Raw genomic sequence first — 20,179 nt, 5'->3', positions numbered from 1 at the left:
CTCAGACTTAGTCACCGAGAGCTGGGTAGAAGCCCCTTTCCCCAGGGTCCAGCAGCATCCATGACTGCAGCACTTCCCTGACAGTTTACTGTGGCCCAGGAATTCAGTTCCCACCTGAACTCAGTTGTGACTTTTCTCCTGTTCCTTCTGTCAGGTTCCCTTGAAACCCGAGAACCAGGAAGAACCTTTTTTTTTTTTAAATTGCTTATACTCTATAGTAGCTCTTTTTTCTGTGTCCACGTGTCCACAGTGAAGAATCAGGTGAAGGCAGAATTTCAGTGGAGGGGTTGTAGGGAATCATCACTTCACAACTGTCTCTTAGTGTCCCCAGAGACAAAAGTGAAAACAGAACCTATGGGAAACAACCAGTTTGCCAGGGTCACCTAGTTAGTAGTGGAACAGACTCTAGGCTGTAGATACCCAATGGCCACTGTAGCATCCTTCCGGTTCTGTATTGTTGAATAGATATTTAAAAATCTCCTACAACTTAAGGCCAACAGCTCAATACAATGTCTTCCAACTGGATTTTAAAAGTCATTCTTATGCTGGTTTGTGGATCGTTAGCCATTGAGTAATTATAATTGGTGCTGAGATTGGTTTTTGACGATTTAGGGTCTCTGCCTTGCATCACCTTCCCCTTTCCTCTTCGAATGTATCCCTGCAGGAGCCCTGGGAGCATCCTTCCCTTGAGAGTGGAGGGCGCTGTTTCGGCTGTCACTTCTTTATGCTATTCTACCATACGGTGCGCTACTCCCAGGTGTTACTGGTGAGCCTCACCCCTTTGTGCAACTGTGCTTTGAATTCTTTTGTTTCCTTTCGAAATATTGGATTTTTTTTGGTTTCTTCCTTCCCATTAGACTGCAGCTGTCTGTTTTGCAGTCAGTTTTTCTGTGTGCTGCAAGTAGCGCCTCTCCCAAAGCTCTCCTCCTAATATCTTATTTCTGTTCTGCCTGGGGCTTAGAAACTAGATAAATAAACCTGCCGATATTATTTGTCAAGTGAGAGTACATAGCCTCAGAGGCAGGGCCTCTGAAGCTTTCCTATGGGAAAGTGCGAGCTCCCCCTCCAACCCTAGGCCTTGGCTGACATTGCTTCGGGCCTCTTTGACTAGGTCCTGCTTCCCAAGGTCTCTGCCAGGCCCCGAGGTTGGTAGATGCCTGCAGAGTGAAAAGGTGAGGAATAACCAACGTTTCCATTTTCTGTTCTTCTTGGCTCAGATGCCGTGAAAATGGTTTTGTATTTGAATAAGGCGTATTAAGGCACAGAGCTATGGACCAGTTCCTTTGCAAACCAAAATGAAAAATAACAACCTTGGAACCACAGAAAACCCTTAGGCCATTTGACTGTTTTAAGATGCAAACTGTAATGCTGACCTTGGGGGATTTTTGAACCACAGCCGTCAGTTTAAACAAAGATCCAAAACTAATTAAGCATTTGTTGGTTGGATGGGGCATGAGTACGAGAACTGGTTGGACAACTTTTAAAAGTTAATGACAGTTCCCCAGAAAGCAAATAGGAGGTCTTATATTGCGTCCACATGTCCTCTAAAACCAGCTGCAGGGTCTGGTTTTAGCCTTTTCTTCTTCTTACGGAAAATGGTTTTCTGCCCGCGGATACACTGTAATTTGCGAAGCTAATTTCCCTGGACTCTGTCCTTTCTTCCGGCTCTTCTCCTTGTCTTCTTTCTCTCTGTTGTCACTACAGTTTATAGCCTGGCTAGAGTTTACTCTCACTGTCCCATCTGAAGCTTCAGTAAACATTGTCAGCATCTTGGCTTTTAGAAAATCTTGACTATCGTGATTAATTTCTGGATCATTGATAAAAATACCGAATTTTCCTGTTTTAAAGGTGCCAAATATACACACATCACATCATATCTGCACATCATTAGTATAGAAGAAGCATCTGTGTGTAAATTAGAGTCAGGCACAGAGCCTGGGTCAGGCCAAGTGTGCAGGACCAGCAGGGAAGTGGCCAGTGGGTAGCACATGGCAGCGGGAAGGAGCTCCATCTTGATTCTGATAGAGCTGGGTGACAATGAGCAACACAATACGATTCCTGTTTTAGAAGGAGCCCTCTATAGCAATACCTCTATTGCCTTGTGGGGGCGAAAGCTACAGCTGAATGTCCACATTCAGCCCACATCCAGGGCTATGTGTCTACAGAGCGGAGCACAAGATAAGCCAGAGCAAGAGACATTTGAGTGAGGGACTCAGAATTTGGTAGCGGTGATGATGGTGAGCCATTAAGCTGGGCTGTATGCAGTTACCGGGTATTCCATTCTCCTTAGCACTGGTTACCTCTGAGAATTAGCATATGAAGCAAGGCACCCCATCTTGGCATTTTATATAGATTTTGTTTTTGTGATCTTCCCTGTCTCCCTGGCCCCTCCTGCTGCTCTCCCATTCCACCTTCATGTGCGGAGGGAGAGAAGACCTACTGGCGAAGGAGAGAGTGATTAAAGATACCGTAAGCAGTATATTTAGTGCTCTTAGTATTTTTGATATCTATGTTTGTTATATTTTTTGTATCAGTCAAACTAATATATCAACATCATTTGAGAAGTTGGTGTAGTACTAGGCTCATAAGAACAGTTCCATACTAAGCAGACTCTTTTGCTCTCCCACTGTGGAGTTTGGCCATTTGTTTTCTTTGCTAGAGCCCACCCCATTTCCCCCAGTGCACAGACTTTCTTACCTTTCTAATACAGTGAATTCGAATTCTTTGTGTTTGAAGTGCTATACTTAGACAGATGTTATGGGGAACATCACATTTCTCAACTAAATGCTTTTCCTTCTGGAGCAGTACCTGCAAAGGGTTTCTCCTGTTTGTTTTTTTTTTTTTTTTTTTTATGTGCACATGATTGATTTGTCAGGAAGACAAGCATTAACCGTCTTCTGAATGCATCTAGGCACATCAGGTAATCATTCCTGTTCTTTCTTTGAGCGGTTTCGCTTGAGCCTTTGGTCTCAGTCAGGCTTGAATGTTCTCTGATTTGCTCCTCAGTTAGCTCTGCCTGCTATCTGAAGTCCTGTGTTGATTCTTTGATCTACTGGTAAGGTAGGAGATGTGGGAAGTGTGTGTGGTGTGTGTCTGTTTCTGTGTCTGTGTGTGTGGGTTGTGTATATGTGTGTTAGATTTTCACATCTGAAAATTTCATTATTTGGTGTCCCTTAAAATAATAGCTTCGCTGGTGGTAGAATCCTACCTAGGCTATAAATTCCTTTACTCGGAATTTTGGACTTGTAGTTCTGTCTTCTGGTATCTGTGGCTGCAGTTATGAAATTTACTAATGTTGCAGGGGAGGTCTTGTTCCTTCTCTGGTGTTGGAGAGGAGTTATGTGGTTGCACAATGGGGTTAACGGAGCAGGCTGGTTTTGGTCTTGGTTGCCCATTCATCCTTGGCTCTTGGGGTCTCTAGTTCCTTCCTGAGGTTTTGCACGAGGAGCTATATGGCTTGCTTTCCTTCTGGCTTTTCATTCTTTTGTAAGAGTTGGTTACTTTTCAGAGATGTCGGTAAAATAATAAGACAATATTTACATGACACTCTCTTGTCAGCTTAGCCATGTTTGTCGTTATTTTTAATGGGCCCTTTTGTTTATCCATTTATACTCTGGTGCCTCGCTACATGCATTGCAAGAGTCAGTCTCAAAAATAAATAACCGCCTGTAGAATTCATCTTGAGGTTCTTATTAAATCACATCCAAAGCAAACTCCCCTTCTTGCATTTGTTCACACCTGGGAGACACGGTCTTCGCGCAGTTAAAATGGCTAAGGGCACTTGTTTCTTCTGCGCATGCGTCTCCAGATTCTCTCTTAGTGGAGAAAATACTGAGCATGAGCCTAGGATGCTAGAAATTAGCTCTGAACTTGTTCACAGGATATAGCAGCTCTGGGATTTTTTTTTTTAATTTTGTCTCAAAACATTTAATCCCTTGAATTGTAAAAATATCTAGTTGGTATTCAGAAAAAAGTTAAATTTGTTTAAAGTATACTCTCTCCAGTTTTCTGGTCCACAGGGAATATTTTTAGATTTTATCATTGATTACGATCTACTAATTTTAATTTAGAATTTATTTTTTCTTTTTAAAGTATTGAGCTCAGACCCTTCGCGTACAAGGCAAACTCGACCACTGAGGTACCTCCCCCCACATGTGGTTTTCCTCTTTGCCTTGTTCCTTAAACAATCTCTAAATTTTATAATTTCACTGCTGCGTGAAAAAGTGTGACCGTGCAGAAAGTGAGGTGTACGTTAACAGTTACTGCCACTGCTACCCTGCTCCTTTCTGGAGGCTAAACCATTAGCTTTTGTCTTCTTGCTTCAATCTCTAGCCAGGAAAAGCAAGAGCAATTCTCAGAGATATACTTGTCAATTGTAATACTGTGAAGACAAATCCTTAAAAGCATAACATTATAAATATATTCAGGGTAGAGAAGCAGAATAATCCTGAAAAGCAAAGAACAACAAAAAAGCAAATAAAAATGATAACGTTCATATTGTCTTGCATTTTATTTTAAATTTGAATTTTCAGCTCTTTCCAGCACTTCACAACCAAGCCTGGCTGTTTTGTTTTTGTGTTGCTCTTTTGCTACAGTGTTACGATCGGGAATCATAGGATCTTGAATTTATAGGGTACAGAGATCAGCTCTGGTTTATCTTTAAGAACTGCCTTGGTGCCCGGTTGAAATGAATGTTTTGTTTCCTAGAACTTTCTGCTATATTGGTAATAAAGGCACGCAGTATCCTGTTCTCAATTTTTGTTTTTCTAATTACTAACCCTGATTAATTCATCGTGGCTCATGTGTACAAAAGGATCCCCAAAGACTTTAAACAGGAATAAGACTTCGGATTCCCAAGAAATAGAAACCATTCAGAAGCACTAGTGTGACACTTTCTACCTCCTACTTTTTGTTCGTGGGCATTGAGAAGGGTCTGTGCTACACAATCACTAGGCTATGCCTTTTCAGCTTTGCACACCTCTCTTAACTTTACCTGGTTGGTTTGTTTTAATGTGCAAAATGAAAATGATAGTGGCCACTACCAAGTGTGTTTATCGTGGAGACAAAGATGAAATACTCATGACATGTTCACTTAGGTCTTGCCATACAGGGTGCTCAATACTTGATAGCGTTCATATCCCATAGTATCATAGTATATTCATTCTCTCTCTCTCTCTCTCTCTCTCTCTCTCTCTCTCTTGTCAAGCATCTAGCCTTTGGAGGTGAATTAGACTTTTTGTAACTAGCAAATATCACTTATGACAATTACTTATTAATAAAAATAAAATGGGTGGACGCTATGAAGTAAAATGTCCTGGCGTCAGAAACCCAGGTGTAGCAATTAAGAAGAAAGACATTTTATTTTGTGTGAGTATTGAAAGGACCTTGAAAATAATCACAAAAGACATTTCAGAACCTGTAGGAGTATGGGCATCCTACAAAGGACTTCCTCAAAGAAGCTGGTAACCTTGAAAATGCAAAGCAGAATGATCAACTTCCTAACTCTCTGGAATGGCAACCAAGAGAGTCTCAATACTTATGAGAAGAAGATTTAGGGAATTCTTTCCTATCTGATTTTTCCTGATATTTCTAGACAAATCTGAATTCCAGTTTATTGAAATTGGGACCTCCCCTATTTTTAAAAAATATTTAAAATGTTTTTAAATTATTTAAATTATTAAAGTAATTTAATTAATTACTTTAATTAATATTTCTCTTTAGGGTAACCCTTGAATAATGAAGAACAGAAACTATTAAGGAATGTTCTTTGAGGCCTGTTTCTGATATTCGTGTCTTCGGGTAGGCCATGACCAGCATGTACCTACATCTTCATGCCTTACTCCTAGTAAAACTTTTTTATAGCCAGACAAGAATTATTATTTATTTTATTTTATTTATTTATGTTTTTTATTGAGAAAAAAACATTTCCTCCTCCTCCCAGCATCCCACTCCTCCCCCCTCCCCCCACTCCTCTCCCCCTCCCCACACTCATCTCCCCCTTTCCCCCACTCCTCTCCCCCTCCCTCTCCAGTCTGAAGAGCAGTCAGGGTTCCCTGCCCTGTGGAAAGTCCAAAGTCCTCCCCCCTCCATCCTGGTCTGGAAGGAGAACATCCAAACTGGCTAGGCTCCCACAAAGCCAGGACATGAAGTAGGATCAAAACCCAGTGCCATTGTCTTTGGCTTCTCATCAGCCCTCATTGTTCGCCATGCTCAGAGAGTCCAGTTTTATCCCATGCTTTTTCAGTCACAGACCAGCTGGCCTTGGTAAGCTCCAATAGATCAGCCCCACTGTCTCCGTGGGTGGGTGCACCCCTTGTGGTCCTGACTTCTTTGCTCATGTTCTCCCTCCTTCTGTCCCTCATTGGGACTTTGGGAGCTCAGTCCAGTGCTCCAGTGTTGGTCTCTGTCTCTATCTCCATCCATTGCCAGATGAAGGTTCTATGGTGATATGCAAAATATTCATCAGTATGGCTATAGGATAGGATCATTTCAGGTTCCCTATCCTCAGCTGCCCCAGGAACTAACTGGGGATATCGCCTTGGGCACCTGGAAGCCCCTCTAGGTCCAAGTCTCTTGCCAACCCTAAGATGGCTCCCTTAATTAAGATATGTGCTTCCGTGCTCCCCTATCCAACCTTCCTTTATCCCAATCATCCCGTTGCCCCAAGTTCTCCCCATCCTACCCTTCTCACTTTTCTCTCCCCATCTCCCCTTATCCCCCTCCCACCCCACCCTTAAGATCCCGATTTATTTTAACAAGAAATTGATTGGGTCTGTGCTGAGTACAGGATAAGGTCTAAATTTAAACCACATATAGCACCTAATAGAGTATGACCCTCATAATTTGACATTCTCAGCTGCATCTTTATCTTGTCTTTTACCTTCCCTTAGTAGTTCTGTAAACCAGCTAAGGCTACATAACAAAAGAACTCCCAAAGCTTAGCGGCTTTAAATAGTAGATCTCACATCCTTAGATTGGCTGGTGTCCTAGTCAGCTACTGCTGCTGTGATGAGATTCACTGACAGAAAACACCTGAGGGGAGAAAGGGTTTATTTCAGCTGACAGTTGCAGTTTGTGATCTTGAGGGAGTCAAGGCAGGCACTCAGATAATGGTCACATCACATTCACAGCTGAGAGCAGAGAGACGTGAGAGAATAGTTGCTGAATACTGAAAGCCTGCTCTCTAGTATTCCATTTCTCCAGGCTCAGAGAGTTCAGAGCTTCTTTCCTAGGGAATGGTGCCGCCCACAATGGATTGGGTCTTTCCAGATCAGTTAGCACAAGCAAAACAATTCCTTGGGGACACACCCACAGGCCAACCCAGTTAGATAACTGAGACTCTTTTCCCACGTAATTCTTCATTCTGTCAAGTTGATAATTAAAGCTAAGCCTCACAGTTGGTATCAGCTGGTTTAGACTGACTGTGCTTTCTCGTGCATCTCTTGCTCACTTCTCTTATTTATATCACTTGTTCCAGGAGGGAAACATATATGAATGTTCCTAATCAGATGTCCCAGAGAGGTTTATTAAACAAACCTGATCCAGTTACAGTTCGAATGTTTCCTCATAAAATTTATCCTGATTACAGTTTCCCCTCCCTCTACTTCTCCCAGTTCGTCCCTGCCTCTTCTCCAATCTAGATCCACTCCTTTTCGGTCTCTCATTAGAAAAGAACAGGTTTCTAAGAGTTAACAATGAAACATAATAAAATAAAATATAATAGGATAAAACAAAAACCATCACTGAAGCTGGACAAAGAAAATTACAGAAAGAAAAAAGCACTAAGAGAAGCCACAAAAGTCAGGGACCTACTTGTTCATACACTCAGGAAACCCATAAAATACTAAGCTGAAAGCTTTATATATACACAGAGGTCCTGGTGGAGACCCATGTATACCCAGACTTGTTCTGCAGCCTCTCTAAGTTCATATGCATCTTGCTTAGCAGTTTCATAGGGCTTTGTTCTCTTGTTGTCCTCCATCCCCTCTGGCATTTATACTCCTTCCACCTCCTCTTGTTCAGGTTTCCTAAGCTCTGAGGGATGGGATTTGATGGAGACATCTCCCTTCTAGAGCTGTGTGCTCCAAGGTCTCTTTCCCTCTCCCTCTCTGTCTGTCTGTCTGTCTCTCTCTATATACTGTCCACAAAGAAAGTAAACTCCATGTGGAAATTGTTTGATGCCCATAGTCTTCTCTGAAGTATATTGGTGCTTCCAGAAACAGACATGTCTCATTTTTATATATATAAAAAAAGAACTGCATGTTATTAAAATATCTTAAATGCCATACTGTGCAGATCTCTGCTGTGTTTGAAGATTGCTTGTTTATCTAAAATATATTTGTTTGACCTTGAAAATATATCTAATATGACTACAAGTTTGATTGTAATAGGTAACTAACCTTCATTTAATTATTATCCCAAATACTTGGAAATAATAACTTTCAAGGACTAGAAATTTGCATTACATTGTTAAATGAACTGTGTAAGTATAATATCTTGAATAAGATTAGAAACATATGTATAGTTCTACAAAAATAATCTTAAATTTGTATCAATATACAAAAATCCACACCAAAATAAAATATTTAAAACTAGTAGTTGCTTATTTGGTTTAAATGTAGATTCAATAGTCCACCTTTTTATCCTATCATATTTATATACCCCCTTCTTTTTTAGGATATATCTCTGAATCTAATCTCCTTTGTTCAACTTTTTCCCTGACCATTGCCAATAACAATTTATAGCCACCCTAAACGATGACAAATATTCATAACCCTTTGGACAACCAAAAACCACCCTCCCCACCTCTTGGGAATGTGAGCATCATGTTCTTAAATTTACTTCCTAGGAGTGATGGCATCTTTAGGGGATTCTAAAGAGAAAAAAAATGGGTTAATTGTCAAGTCCTGGGAGAAGTAGCTGTATCATTTGTTGTTCAATCTCTGAATAATGGGAAAATGTAGGGCTTGTCTCAAGTCTTGGCTAGAGTTCTGGGAGGCTAGAGCATCTCAGTTAGCAGCCTTTAGATGGTCCCGAGCAGTTTGTAATCCGCAGCTTATCTTTAGGTGGTGTTTTTGGCTTAGTGGTGTTAACATAGTCCTGGTGGAATTATTATTGTGGGGACCCATCATCCTTTTGGAGACTTCAAAGGTTGTTGTTAGACATGGTAATGGTTCACTGCTGAAAACTTTAACATTTTAAATGTCATATGCAACAGATCTCAAACAGGTTAAAGGATCAGTATTTTGGTGTGAGAGGTCCTTCTGTCTATGTGTTGCTTTCATTGGTTAATGAATAAAGAAACTTGTTGTAATAGGAGCGGCGGGCTGGGCTGCGTCCCGCCACCCGGCTAGCTTATGCCCCGAAATAATTACACGGAAACTGTATTCTTTTAAACACTGCCTGGCCCATTAGTTCCAGCCTCTTATTGGCTAGCTCTTACATATCGATCTAACCCATTTCTAATATCCCTGTAACACCACAAGGTGTCTTACCAGGGAAGATCTTTTTTTTAATATTTATTTATTTATTATGTATACAATATTCTGTGTGTGTGTGTGTCCGCAGGCCAGAAGAGGGCACTAAATCTCATTACAGATGGTTGTGAGCCACCATGTGGTTGCTGGGAATTGAACTCATGACCTTTGGAAGAGCAGGCAATGCTCTTAACCACTGAGCCATCTCTCCAGCCCACCAGGGAAGATCTTAACCTGCATCTGTGTCCGGTAGGAGAATCATGGCAACTCTCTGACTCAGCTTCTTTCTCCCAGCATTCTGTTCTGTTTACTCTGCCTACCTAATTTTATGTGCTATTAACGGGCCAAGGCAGTTTCTTTATTTAACCAATGAAACAACAGATAGAAAGATGGCCCTCCTCCATCAGAAACTGCCTTGGCCAGTTGATAGGGCAGAACTTAGGTAGGTGGGGAAAACTAGGTGGCATGCTGGGAGAAAGGAGGCAGAGTCAGAGAGATGCCATGGATCCGCCAGAGACAGACGCTGGAAATTTTACCTGGTAAGTCACTGCTACGTGGCAATATACATATTAATAAAATGAGTTAAATTATTATAAGAGTTAGCCAATAAGAAGCTAGAGCGAATGGGCCAAGAAGTGATTTAATTAATACAATTTCTATGTGATTATTTTGTTTCTGAACAGCTGGGATAAACAAGCAGGCCCTCCTTGCAACAATATTTGATATGTATATCCAGAGTACAAAAACTTAATTCCTAGTTACCTGATAGAGACTCAAACCAAAATCTAATCAGGAATATCCCTTGTATCCATAATCTCTTCAGGACTTTTATCAGGCAGTTTCTGCATCTAATGAGATGGTGGTACAGTTTTTTTTCTTTCAGTTTGTTTATATGATGAATTACATTGAATGATTTTCATATATTGAACCACTCCAGCATCTCTGAGATTAAGTCTACTTGATCTTTTTGATTTCTTCAGTGTCTGTAGGATGATGATTAGGGAGCATCAGTGCACATTTAACGTGTGAGATTTGTGGATCCTGAAGAGATTTTGCACAATGATGGAGCTCCTTGTACTTTGATAGACATGTTCTTCTTTAGGTTACGGAAGTTTTCTTCTGTAATTTTGTCAAAAATATTTTCTTGGCCTTTGAAATTGGTTTTCTTCTTATTCCTCTATTCCTATTATTCTTAGATTTGATCTTTTCAGATTTCCCAGATTTCCCTGATGTTTGGTGTCAGGACTTTTCAGATTTAACATCATCTTTGGTCAATGTAACCATTTTTTGTATCTTCAGTGCCTGTGATTCTCTCTTCCATCTCTTATATTCTATCAGTAAAGCTGATAGCTCCTGTTTGATTCCTATGTTTTTCATTTCCAGGATGCTCTTAGTTTGGGTTTTCTTTATTGATTCTACTTCCTTTTTAGGTCTTGAATAGTTTTATTCATTTCTACTGACTGTTTATATTTTTCTGGATTACTTTAGCATTTCTTTAAGGGTTGTATTCATTTCCTTTTTAAGGAACTCTATCATCTTCATATAGTTGGTTTTAAGGTCTTATTGTTGATTGTGTCTTTACACTGGTATTTAGGCAACTGGGATTCAGGTGATTATAGGCCTAGGTGCTGATTTCTGTTTTTTTTTTTGTGTGTGTGTGTATATGTTTTGTTCCTGTTTTTCTGGGTTTCTATTTCTTTTCTGTGTTTTAGGAGAGTATGATGGCTGTGTCTTATCTAGTAGGAAATTTTCTATGGACCTGATAGATATGAAAGTTCAAGGTAAAGTGTGCTTCTGGTTATTGCAAGCTGACACTTAGGAAAGGGCATAGGTTAGGGATCTGAGGGTTTCAGAGGAGCAAGAGAAGAGTGTCCAATCAGGATCTGTCTCCTTGGTATGGGATAGACTATGAAGAGAGTTCACCCCAGAGGGTTGCTATAGTGATGGGGACAAGATGGGGTTTGAATATGGAGGAGCAGAAGGAGAGGTGAGGATCTGCAGGCCACCTACCTGAGTCCCTAGCAGAAGTGGCTTTTGGGTTAGTAAGGGTTTCCTGCAGGAGTTGGCACCTGGGATAAAGCAAAAAGTGGTAGAAGGGAGGTTAGAATGGGGAGATCTGTGGTATTCACAGGAGATGGGGTAGGGGGTAGGGAAGGCTGCAGTGGGTGTCCTATTACAGAGTTGGGGGTGAGACTGAAGGATTTGGTCTGGGAAAGAGGGAGAGGTGAACATCTGAAGTCAGCCTACCTGGTTTTCTGGCAGTTTTAATTTATTATTATTATTTTTTAGACCAGTAGTATTTGATTTTACCCTAGGTCCCCGGAATGTCTGATCTCTGAATCTTGGTCACCTAAACAGTGTCAGGTATGGGTTCCATGTCAAATGTCATTCTTAAGAGCTTTGTGCCTCCATTGCCCTAGTGTATTTTGTAGGCAGAACAGATTGTAGATCAAAGATTTGTAGCTGGGTTGGTGTTTCTGTTTCTTTTGGTATCTGGGAGTATACTTTCCTGTACCAAAGACTCTAGAACTTAGGGGTGAAGCCTCTTTGTAGGCACCCCCACAACTTCTCCATGTTCAGTGAATTGTGTGGGTGTTGCTTCAGCAATAGGGCCTTGCTATAAGTTTGTGGAGAACAACCTACTGTCTGGGCAACAGCCTGGGTTGTTTGGGGGTTTCCATGGGACCCTTTTGGGCAACAAGTCATTAGGTAGTATATTATTATTATTTATCTAATCACAAATACATATGTTCCTTTTGGTGATGATGCCCTAAGTGATCAGAATTGTGTTTTCCTTTCTTCTGTTCTTATGAGGATTAAGTGAGGAATTTGCTTTGAAGACCATAAAATCCTGGAAGCAAGATTATTTTTCTTTTACCTTTTCTGCTCCAAATCATTTCATGTAATTCCTGGACTTGGTAGTTACTCTCTAAATAAATATTTGTTGAATGAGGTAAACAAAATATGCTTGCTTTTAGAACTCTGAATTTTATCTTGGGGCATTTATTTTTGTTACTAAATCTTAGGGAGCTTAAGAGAATGCTTTTATGCATTCTTTTCAAAGTTTATCATCTATTTTCTTAGCTCTATCAGACAAAAGTTTGGACAATATGGAATTTAGTGTGCAGGAAGCCAAACTGAGGACTGGTCATTAACTGTTATGGATATTAATTAATCTTTACTTTAATTAAGGTAAACACATACATTGCATAAAAATCACACACACACACACACACATACACACACATATATGTAACTGAAAGAATGAGAGAGTTTCTTCACCAGCTTTGTTTAATAAGACCAACAACAACAACAAAAGAATTATGTTTTTGGCATAGGAATATCCTACTTCTAGTAAGCTCTTTAATTCTAAAGATTTTACAAATACTTTAGAAGTCCTATAAGAAATATGCTATTTAAAGATGTATTAGTGATGAAATGTAATGTGATATTAAATGATACAATTTGAGGGTCTTTAGGTATAGGTCACTGATAAAATGCTAGCCTACCATGTACAAGGCCCTTGTTACTGTCCCCTATAGCATGAAACAGCACCAGCTGTTGTTTCCCTCCTGCCTGGTCCCACAATAAACACACAGAAACTATATTATTTGCAATACTGTTTAGCCTATAGATTAAGCATATTGCTAGCTAGCTCTTATATCTTTGGTTAACCCATTTCTGTTAATCTGTGTATTGCCACATAGATGTGGCTTACTGTCAAGTTTCGGGCAAGTTTGTCCTCAGCGGCAGCTACATGGCATCTCACTGACTCTGCCTTCTTTCTCCCAGCATTCGGTTTAGTCCCCCCAGCTCTATTCTGTCCTATCACAGGCCAAGGAAGCTTCTTTATTCATTAACCAAAAAAACAACACATATACCGAAGGACTTCCCGCACCAAGCAGCAACCATAGAAAAGATTTCAAGATGTATGGATGACTTTGTGAGACAAAGGGCAGGTGAAATATGCACAGCGTATATTACTAACACACGTGCTTATTGTTTTCTCTAGAAATTCTTTCAGCAGCTGGTTCACCTTTTAATGGTGTTTCTAAACAATATCTGTTTTTTTTTTAAAGAAAATTATGTGAGGGTAATAATGAAGAAGAAAATATACTCAAAAATAAGAACTATTACAAAATGCTGATGTCATGGGTTCTCTAGGAAATACCTGAAGCTGGTGTTGTAGCTCAGGGCATCTCTTCATTTTTCATTGCTGTGAAATCAATTGCCCCAAAGCTTAGATAGCTTCAAACAGCGGACTTGTGTTATTTCATGCAGGTTTGGGGGGTCAGGAGTCTAGAAGCTGCCTGTCTATATGGTGTGGCCCCACACCATGCACTGGGTCTAGGTCTTGTCTGGGGCCCTTGTCATTTGAAATCTTGGCTGAATCTAAAGGATCTGCTTCCAGGATTCCCCCGTCACAGAACAAGCTGTTGGGTGCAGTTCCTCACCAAAGACTGCTTGACTGACCTGATGGCATGCCAGATGGCTCTCCCAGGACCAAGTGATAGAAGACAGTCAGGCAAAGGTGGGAGTTTCATGGGGTAGCCACACATGTCCACTTCTGCTCTTATTAACAGATTACACAGTCAGCTTGCTCACTTAGAGGGGCCTACTCAGGAGTTGGGCGTCCTTGGGGACAACTTTGAATGCTAGCTCTCAGAAGCCTTTTGGAATAAGATCTACACATGGTATTATAAATCTTTTTGTTCTTTTTGTTGTACATTGGATAGGCGCACCTTGTTTAATTCAAAATTTTCAGATAATATTTTCACATGGTTTTCTAATAGGATATATTTAAAGGGTTAATCATGTTTATTATTTGACTCAGAAGTAGCAAAAACGGAAAGATTTTCAGATTTAGTATTATTTGAGAAAAATACAAACATGCTTAATCTTTCCTCTCACGATGTTGAATTCGAGCTCTCTACTATCTCAAAAGTTACTGTGTGGAAATAACTGAATATATATTAATAAGTGGGAAGAAAGAAACATTAAAATGGCAATTTACTGAATAACTTACACTACCACATTCTGGAAAAGACTAAAGGGTGTTAGAGAGACCATGGTTGGCAAGGTGGAGGGAGAGAGGGGTGCACAAGGAAACTAGAGTTTTCAGGGTACAAACTGAGGAAATCAGAAAGGGAAATGGTTGGTGGCAGAATTTCTAGATAAAACAAAAAGCACGTGTGTTAGTGCTACTCACTGGGCATATTTCACCTGCCCTTTGTCCTACAGAGTCATCTATAGATCTTGAAGTCTTTCATGTTATTGCTGCTGTTGCTGTTTTGTGCTACTGGGGACAATAACGAGGGCCTTAACCCATAAGATCACCTATACATTTTGAGACAGTCTTGGCAGTGCTGGGAAGGAGATAAAACCGAAGGCCTCACACATCACAGGCAATTCCTCTGCCCTAACCCGTATCTCCAGCTGGGGAAACTTCTCTTTTATAGAGTACTGTTGACTAAATAAATAAGAGGTATATGAGTTTTCAGAAATGATAGACACACAATTATTTCCACATGGTCCTATATTAAGATATGAAATAAGAACCATGCTTCATTTGCTCTGCCTTCTCTCCCACTCCAAGGACCCAACTCTTCCCTCAAATTAATTTTTTACTGGCATACTAGAAACAGCTACATTTTCTGTTTTGTATAGTCTTATCTTCATCTTTGTATATAAATTGAATTTATATGGGGATTGAACCTGGAGCCTTGCATAATATTTACGCTTGATTAAATATACTTGTTTTGCAGTCTGAGAAACATTTCTTGTTGATTTTTTTTCATCTCTAGCTTGACTGCCTCTTCTCAGGGGGAAGGAATCTTAGCTTCTGCTCCTGCACTTCTCAGCATTCCTAACTAAAGTGCTGTTAGCTGTGCTGCTCACATAGCTAACCTGGATGTCACTCCCTGAATACTTGCTACTTAATTCAAAAGGAATGTCATTTCAACATAACAAATGCTGTAGCCTAGAAGACACATTTACTCAAATTTCTTTCTTCCTTTTGTTTTGAAGCAGTTTCTTTTTTCACTAGTATTGCTTCTATAGGATTCTTCGCCCCTGCAAGATCAATGTTAAAATAATTTGATTTCTTATAAGTGGTATTTGTAAATTGTAATAGTATGTATTTATGTAATTTTCATTTTCAGGAAGTTCTGACTTTGCCATTTTCATTTTTTAGTAGTTTTAGTATTATTATTTCTTTTATTTTTGAGTCACATTTCTTTAAATGTTCCTGAAAGAGAAAACCCTGTTGGGCTGTCTTTTCCAGTGGGAAGGACAGCGAGTGAAGACAGGAGCTTGCTTAGCCTTAGGCTCTGTCATATTCTTGAAATATTTTTCTGTTTATTTCTTGTACTAGTTTTGTTGACAAGTAACATAACCAATAGCAATGTAGGCCTGACAAGGTTTTATTTCAGCTTACAGAATATAGTCCATCACTGGGAGAAGTCAGTTTGAGAACTCAAGCAGGAACTTGGAGGTGAAATCATGGCTGTTTGCTGGCTAGCTGGCAGCCTAGCTGGTAAGCTTTTTAAAGTAGCCTAGGACTGACTGCCTAGGGAATGGTAGCACCCATAGTTTGCTGGACCCTCCCATATCAATGAACAGTCAAGACAGTTCCCACAGACATGCTTACAGGACCTCGGAAATTTCTCAGCTGGGATTGCTCAGGTGATGCTAGGCTGTGTCAAGTTGCTTGTTTAAGACACCTCTGTGTCAGATTTTTCTGTCTTGAGCAACCTATTTCATGAAAAAAACTCAATAGTTTTAACACAGTGTATCTATAATTCTGTAGTAAAGGACACTTACTAAAGAGATATTCCATCTTCCTTGAAATATAGTCAGATTGTGTTTCTAGAATTATTGAATCCTTCAAAAAGGCTTGAGGACTTTGTGGAGCAGATGCCTTGCACAATTATAAATGACTCCTCTAGCAGTTTTGATATTTACATTTATAAAACAGCCACTCAGTTTCTGTTTTATTTGAAATCATGTATTTTTTTAATACTGACAGTTCTATTGAATTTAGGGTCAAATCATACATGATAACGATATAAAATACTTAACTGGGACAAAAGTAAGACGTGGGAAGACTGAATGCAAAGTGACCCTGACACATTCCTGTGCCTGCAGGTAGAGCCCTGCCAGCCAGCGCCCGCCTTCAGGTTTGTACCTGCAGGGAGCAAGGGATTGTAACGCAAAGCAGGGTATTTTCAAACAGGTGTGGACAAGTACCTATTCAGGGCCACGGACTGCCTTTTCCTCCTTTCTTGAAATCTGAACTTTGTGGTCCTTCACTTGAAGGTAGTTTACTCTGATGGTATACTGATGACATCATAGGAAGGCATATGTTAGCATCAGGCTCTTGACTCACATCATCGAGGACACTGTCATTTAGGAAGACATTGGATATCATGGCAGAAAGTGTGCCCATGGGGTTTACTCCTCACCCCTTCTCTGACAACTGAAAAAGCACCCAGCTAGCTGCCCAGGCCAGAAGATAGCTGCTGCTTGTGTTACTGGCCCATCCTATTGCCTGGAAGGCCCTGTGCTTGCTTGGTTTGCTTTGAAGACATGACATTCTTTGGGCTCAGTGCTTGGGTTTCATTGCCTGTGGCATTTGGGCTCTCTTCATATGGTACTGATTTTCCCCATGCCTTCTAGCTCTGACACTTTAGGAGACCACGTTAGACACTGAAGGAAGCATTTTTCAAACGGATGATAAATGTATTGAGGATCGTGAAGCTGGACTGCTCTCAGCCTCCTATGTTTTCAGATATTTACAGAATTTTAAAGTGTGTTCAGAGGATTTCCACATCTTGTTGTAGATGCAGAAAATTCCCCTGGTTAGATACAGTTTATGACTCAGAGATAATATAAAGTTCACACGAACTTTATATTATTACATGGAATGCTGGGTGTACTTCTTCATGATTTCTCTTTCGATAGTCATAGCCTCTGATTTCTGATTAATCCATTTCTTATAATTACATAATTGCATTGTTTCACATTTGGAATTCCAAATACAAAACCAAATGTTGATAGTAATAGTAAGCATCCTTACTTTGATCTTTAGTGTAAATATTAGTTTCTGTTAGTTCTCAGGCATGTTCTGTTGTCATTTGTTGTCTCAGCCTCATCATAAGCACGAGGCATGGATTATTATTATCCCTATGTTATAAAACTGGCATTGGGACAGATTTAGTAATTGCTTGAGATTCCCTAACTTGAACGGAGTAAAGATTTAACACTCAAAACAGAGCTCATGTACTCAACAGTTGCTTTACCATACTATCTTCCCTGTTTGATTTCACTTAGACTATGATAATTTATTTGACTTATACCTTCATGATTATTTTTAAAGATAGGATCTCCCTGTGTAATCCAGCCTGGCTTTTAAACTCACTGTGTAGCCTAGACTGGCCTCAGATTCATGATGTTCCTGCTTCGGCACTACCTTGGGGACTGGCTTTATGGGTATGCTATGGCTTAGAAACTAATGCTTTTGTATGTTTGTTCTCTCTTATTTATTTATTTATTTATTTATTTATTTATTGGCAGACAAAGATTTGTTCTGGAGATTGACCATAGGGCCATGGGAATCTTGTGTTTGCTGGGAAAGTGCTTGGAACTGACCTCTGTCTCCATTCCCTTTTCCACCTTTTGATTGTGGGAAAGAGAGCGTCTTAATAAATTACACATACTGTTTTTGAGCTCACTCTGTAGTCCAGAGAAGCCTTCCTATCTTTGTGCCTCAGACTCTCCAGTATTTGGCCGTTTATCACCATGAGGCTGTGACTTACCAGTAAGGTTTTGATGTCCTCATTTGATGAGCTACACAACATCTCTTTGACTCTGCCTACTCTCTCTGTATATTGCTGTTCAGAAATCCTGCCTGGCTTTATTCTGCTCTGCCATTGGCCAAAGATGTTTTACTTGTCAACCAATAAAAGCAACACATATACAGAAGGACATCTCACATCATACCAAGCATAGCAATACACCTTCACACAGTGTACAAATATTCCCACAACATAGTGTTCTGATTATTATGTATCCTGGGGAGTTTCTTTTCTGATTTGCTCTATTTGGTATGCTGTATATTTCTTGTGCCTTCAGAGGTACCTGCTTATTTAGAGTGGGGAAGTTTTCTTTTATGTTTTTTTTTTTAAAAGTTATTTTCTGTGCCTCTGATGGTTTCTTCCTTGTCTACCTCTATCATTTATAAGTTATGTCTTTTCATAGTTTGCAAGATTTTCTGGATGTTTTGTGTCTGGATGTTTTTAGATTTTACTATTGATTATTGTCTCTCCTTGTAATGACCTTAGCTTATGACCACAGCTAAGCAGAGTGCTGGTTATTACAACCAGCATTATTTATGGTAAAAGTGACTCAGTGCCAGGCAGCGGTGTTTAAAATGTGTTCGTATCCCTTTTTGCTTTTGCTTGGATTAAATTTTAGATTTAATTTGTTTCTTGTATAATGCTTTATAATGCCTGATTAAATGGCAGGGTTTTAGAGTAGCCAATGTAATATTAAATAGTTGTATCTTTTTTTGTTTTTGATGCAGAGTTTCTCTGTAGCTTTGGATTCTGTCCTGGTGTAGTAATGAGGAGTGGCAGGCCGCGGCCCAGCTCCCGGCTCCTGGCTAGCTTTACCCAAAATAATTACACGGAAACTGTATTCATTTAAACACCACCTGGCCCATTATTTCTAGCCTCTTATTGGCTAACTCTCATATCTTGATTAACCCATTTCTATTAATCTGTATTTCACCATGATGTCGTGGCTAACCGGGAAAGATTCAGCATGTCTGACCTGGTGGCTGGCTCCATGGTAGCTCTCTCTGCCTGCCTTCTTTCCCCCAGCATCCTGTTCTGTCTACTCTGCCCACCTAATTTTCTGCCCTATCAAATGGCTAACACAGTCTCTTTATTTAACCAGTGAAAGTAACACATAGACAGAAGTCCCTCCTACACCAGCTCTTGTAGACCAGGGTGGCCTCAGACTCACAGAGATCTGCCTGCCTTTGCCTCCCAAGTGCTGGGACTAAAGGAGTGCATCACCACTGCCCAGCTATAGCTGTATTATTAAATTTAATCATCTATTTATAACAGTCAACAATCTAAATGTCCATGAAATAGAATAAACATTTTTGGGGGGCATGTGTGTGATGATAGGGTATCACTATAAGGCCTGAATGTGTTGATAGGGTTTCCTGTCCTGCCCAGTTCCCACAATTGTTAAGTCCCAAAGAAATCATACAGAGGTCTACATTAGATATAAACTGATTGGCCTAGTATCTCAAGCTTCTTATTAACTCTTACAACTTATATTAGCCCATTATTCTTTTCTGTGTTAGCCACATGGCTCAGTACCTTTTTCAGTGATGCAATCACATTTTGCTTCTTCTGTGGTCAGACAAGGACTGCATCCTCTTCCCAGAATTCTTCTGTTCTCATTGACCTGCCTCTACTTCCTGTCTGGTTGTCCTGCCTATACTTCCTGCCTGGATACTGGCCAATCAGCATTTATTTAAAATATAATTGACAGAATACAAACCATTCCCACACCATGAATGGGCTTGAATTCATTATGTAGACTAAACTGGCCTCTAAGTCAGAGATCTTTCTGTCTATGTTTCCTAAGTACTGGGTTTAAATCATGTATAACCATGCCCAGCCACACAA

The 20,179-nt window shown here is 40.1% G+C and overlaps 1 protein-coding gene across 1 annotated transcript in view; it reads left to right on the top strand.

Moving 5' to 3' along the window:
* The window catches only part of Ttc6 (tetratricopeptide repeat domain 6), a 136,407-nt gene that overhangs the window by 13,601 nt on the left and 102,627 nt on the right, over window positions 1-20,179 (top strand). The gene's annotated exons all lie outside the window — the stretch shown is intronic.

This window comes from Microtus oregoni, unplaced genomic scaffold (genome assembly GCF_018167655.1).
Source record: "Microtus oregoni isolate MIOR12 unplaced genomic scaffold, Mior012 000009F_ref0000495, whole genome shotgun sequence".
Lineage (NCBI taxonomy): Eukaryota > Metazoa > Chordata > Mammalia > Rodentia > Cricetidae > Microtus > Microtus oregoni.
The sequence above is the reverse complement of the archived record's forward strand: the minus strand, read 5'-3'. Positions and strand labels throughout refer to the sequence as shown.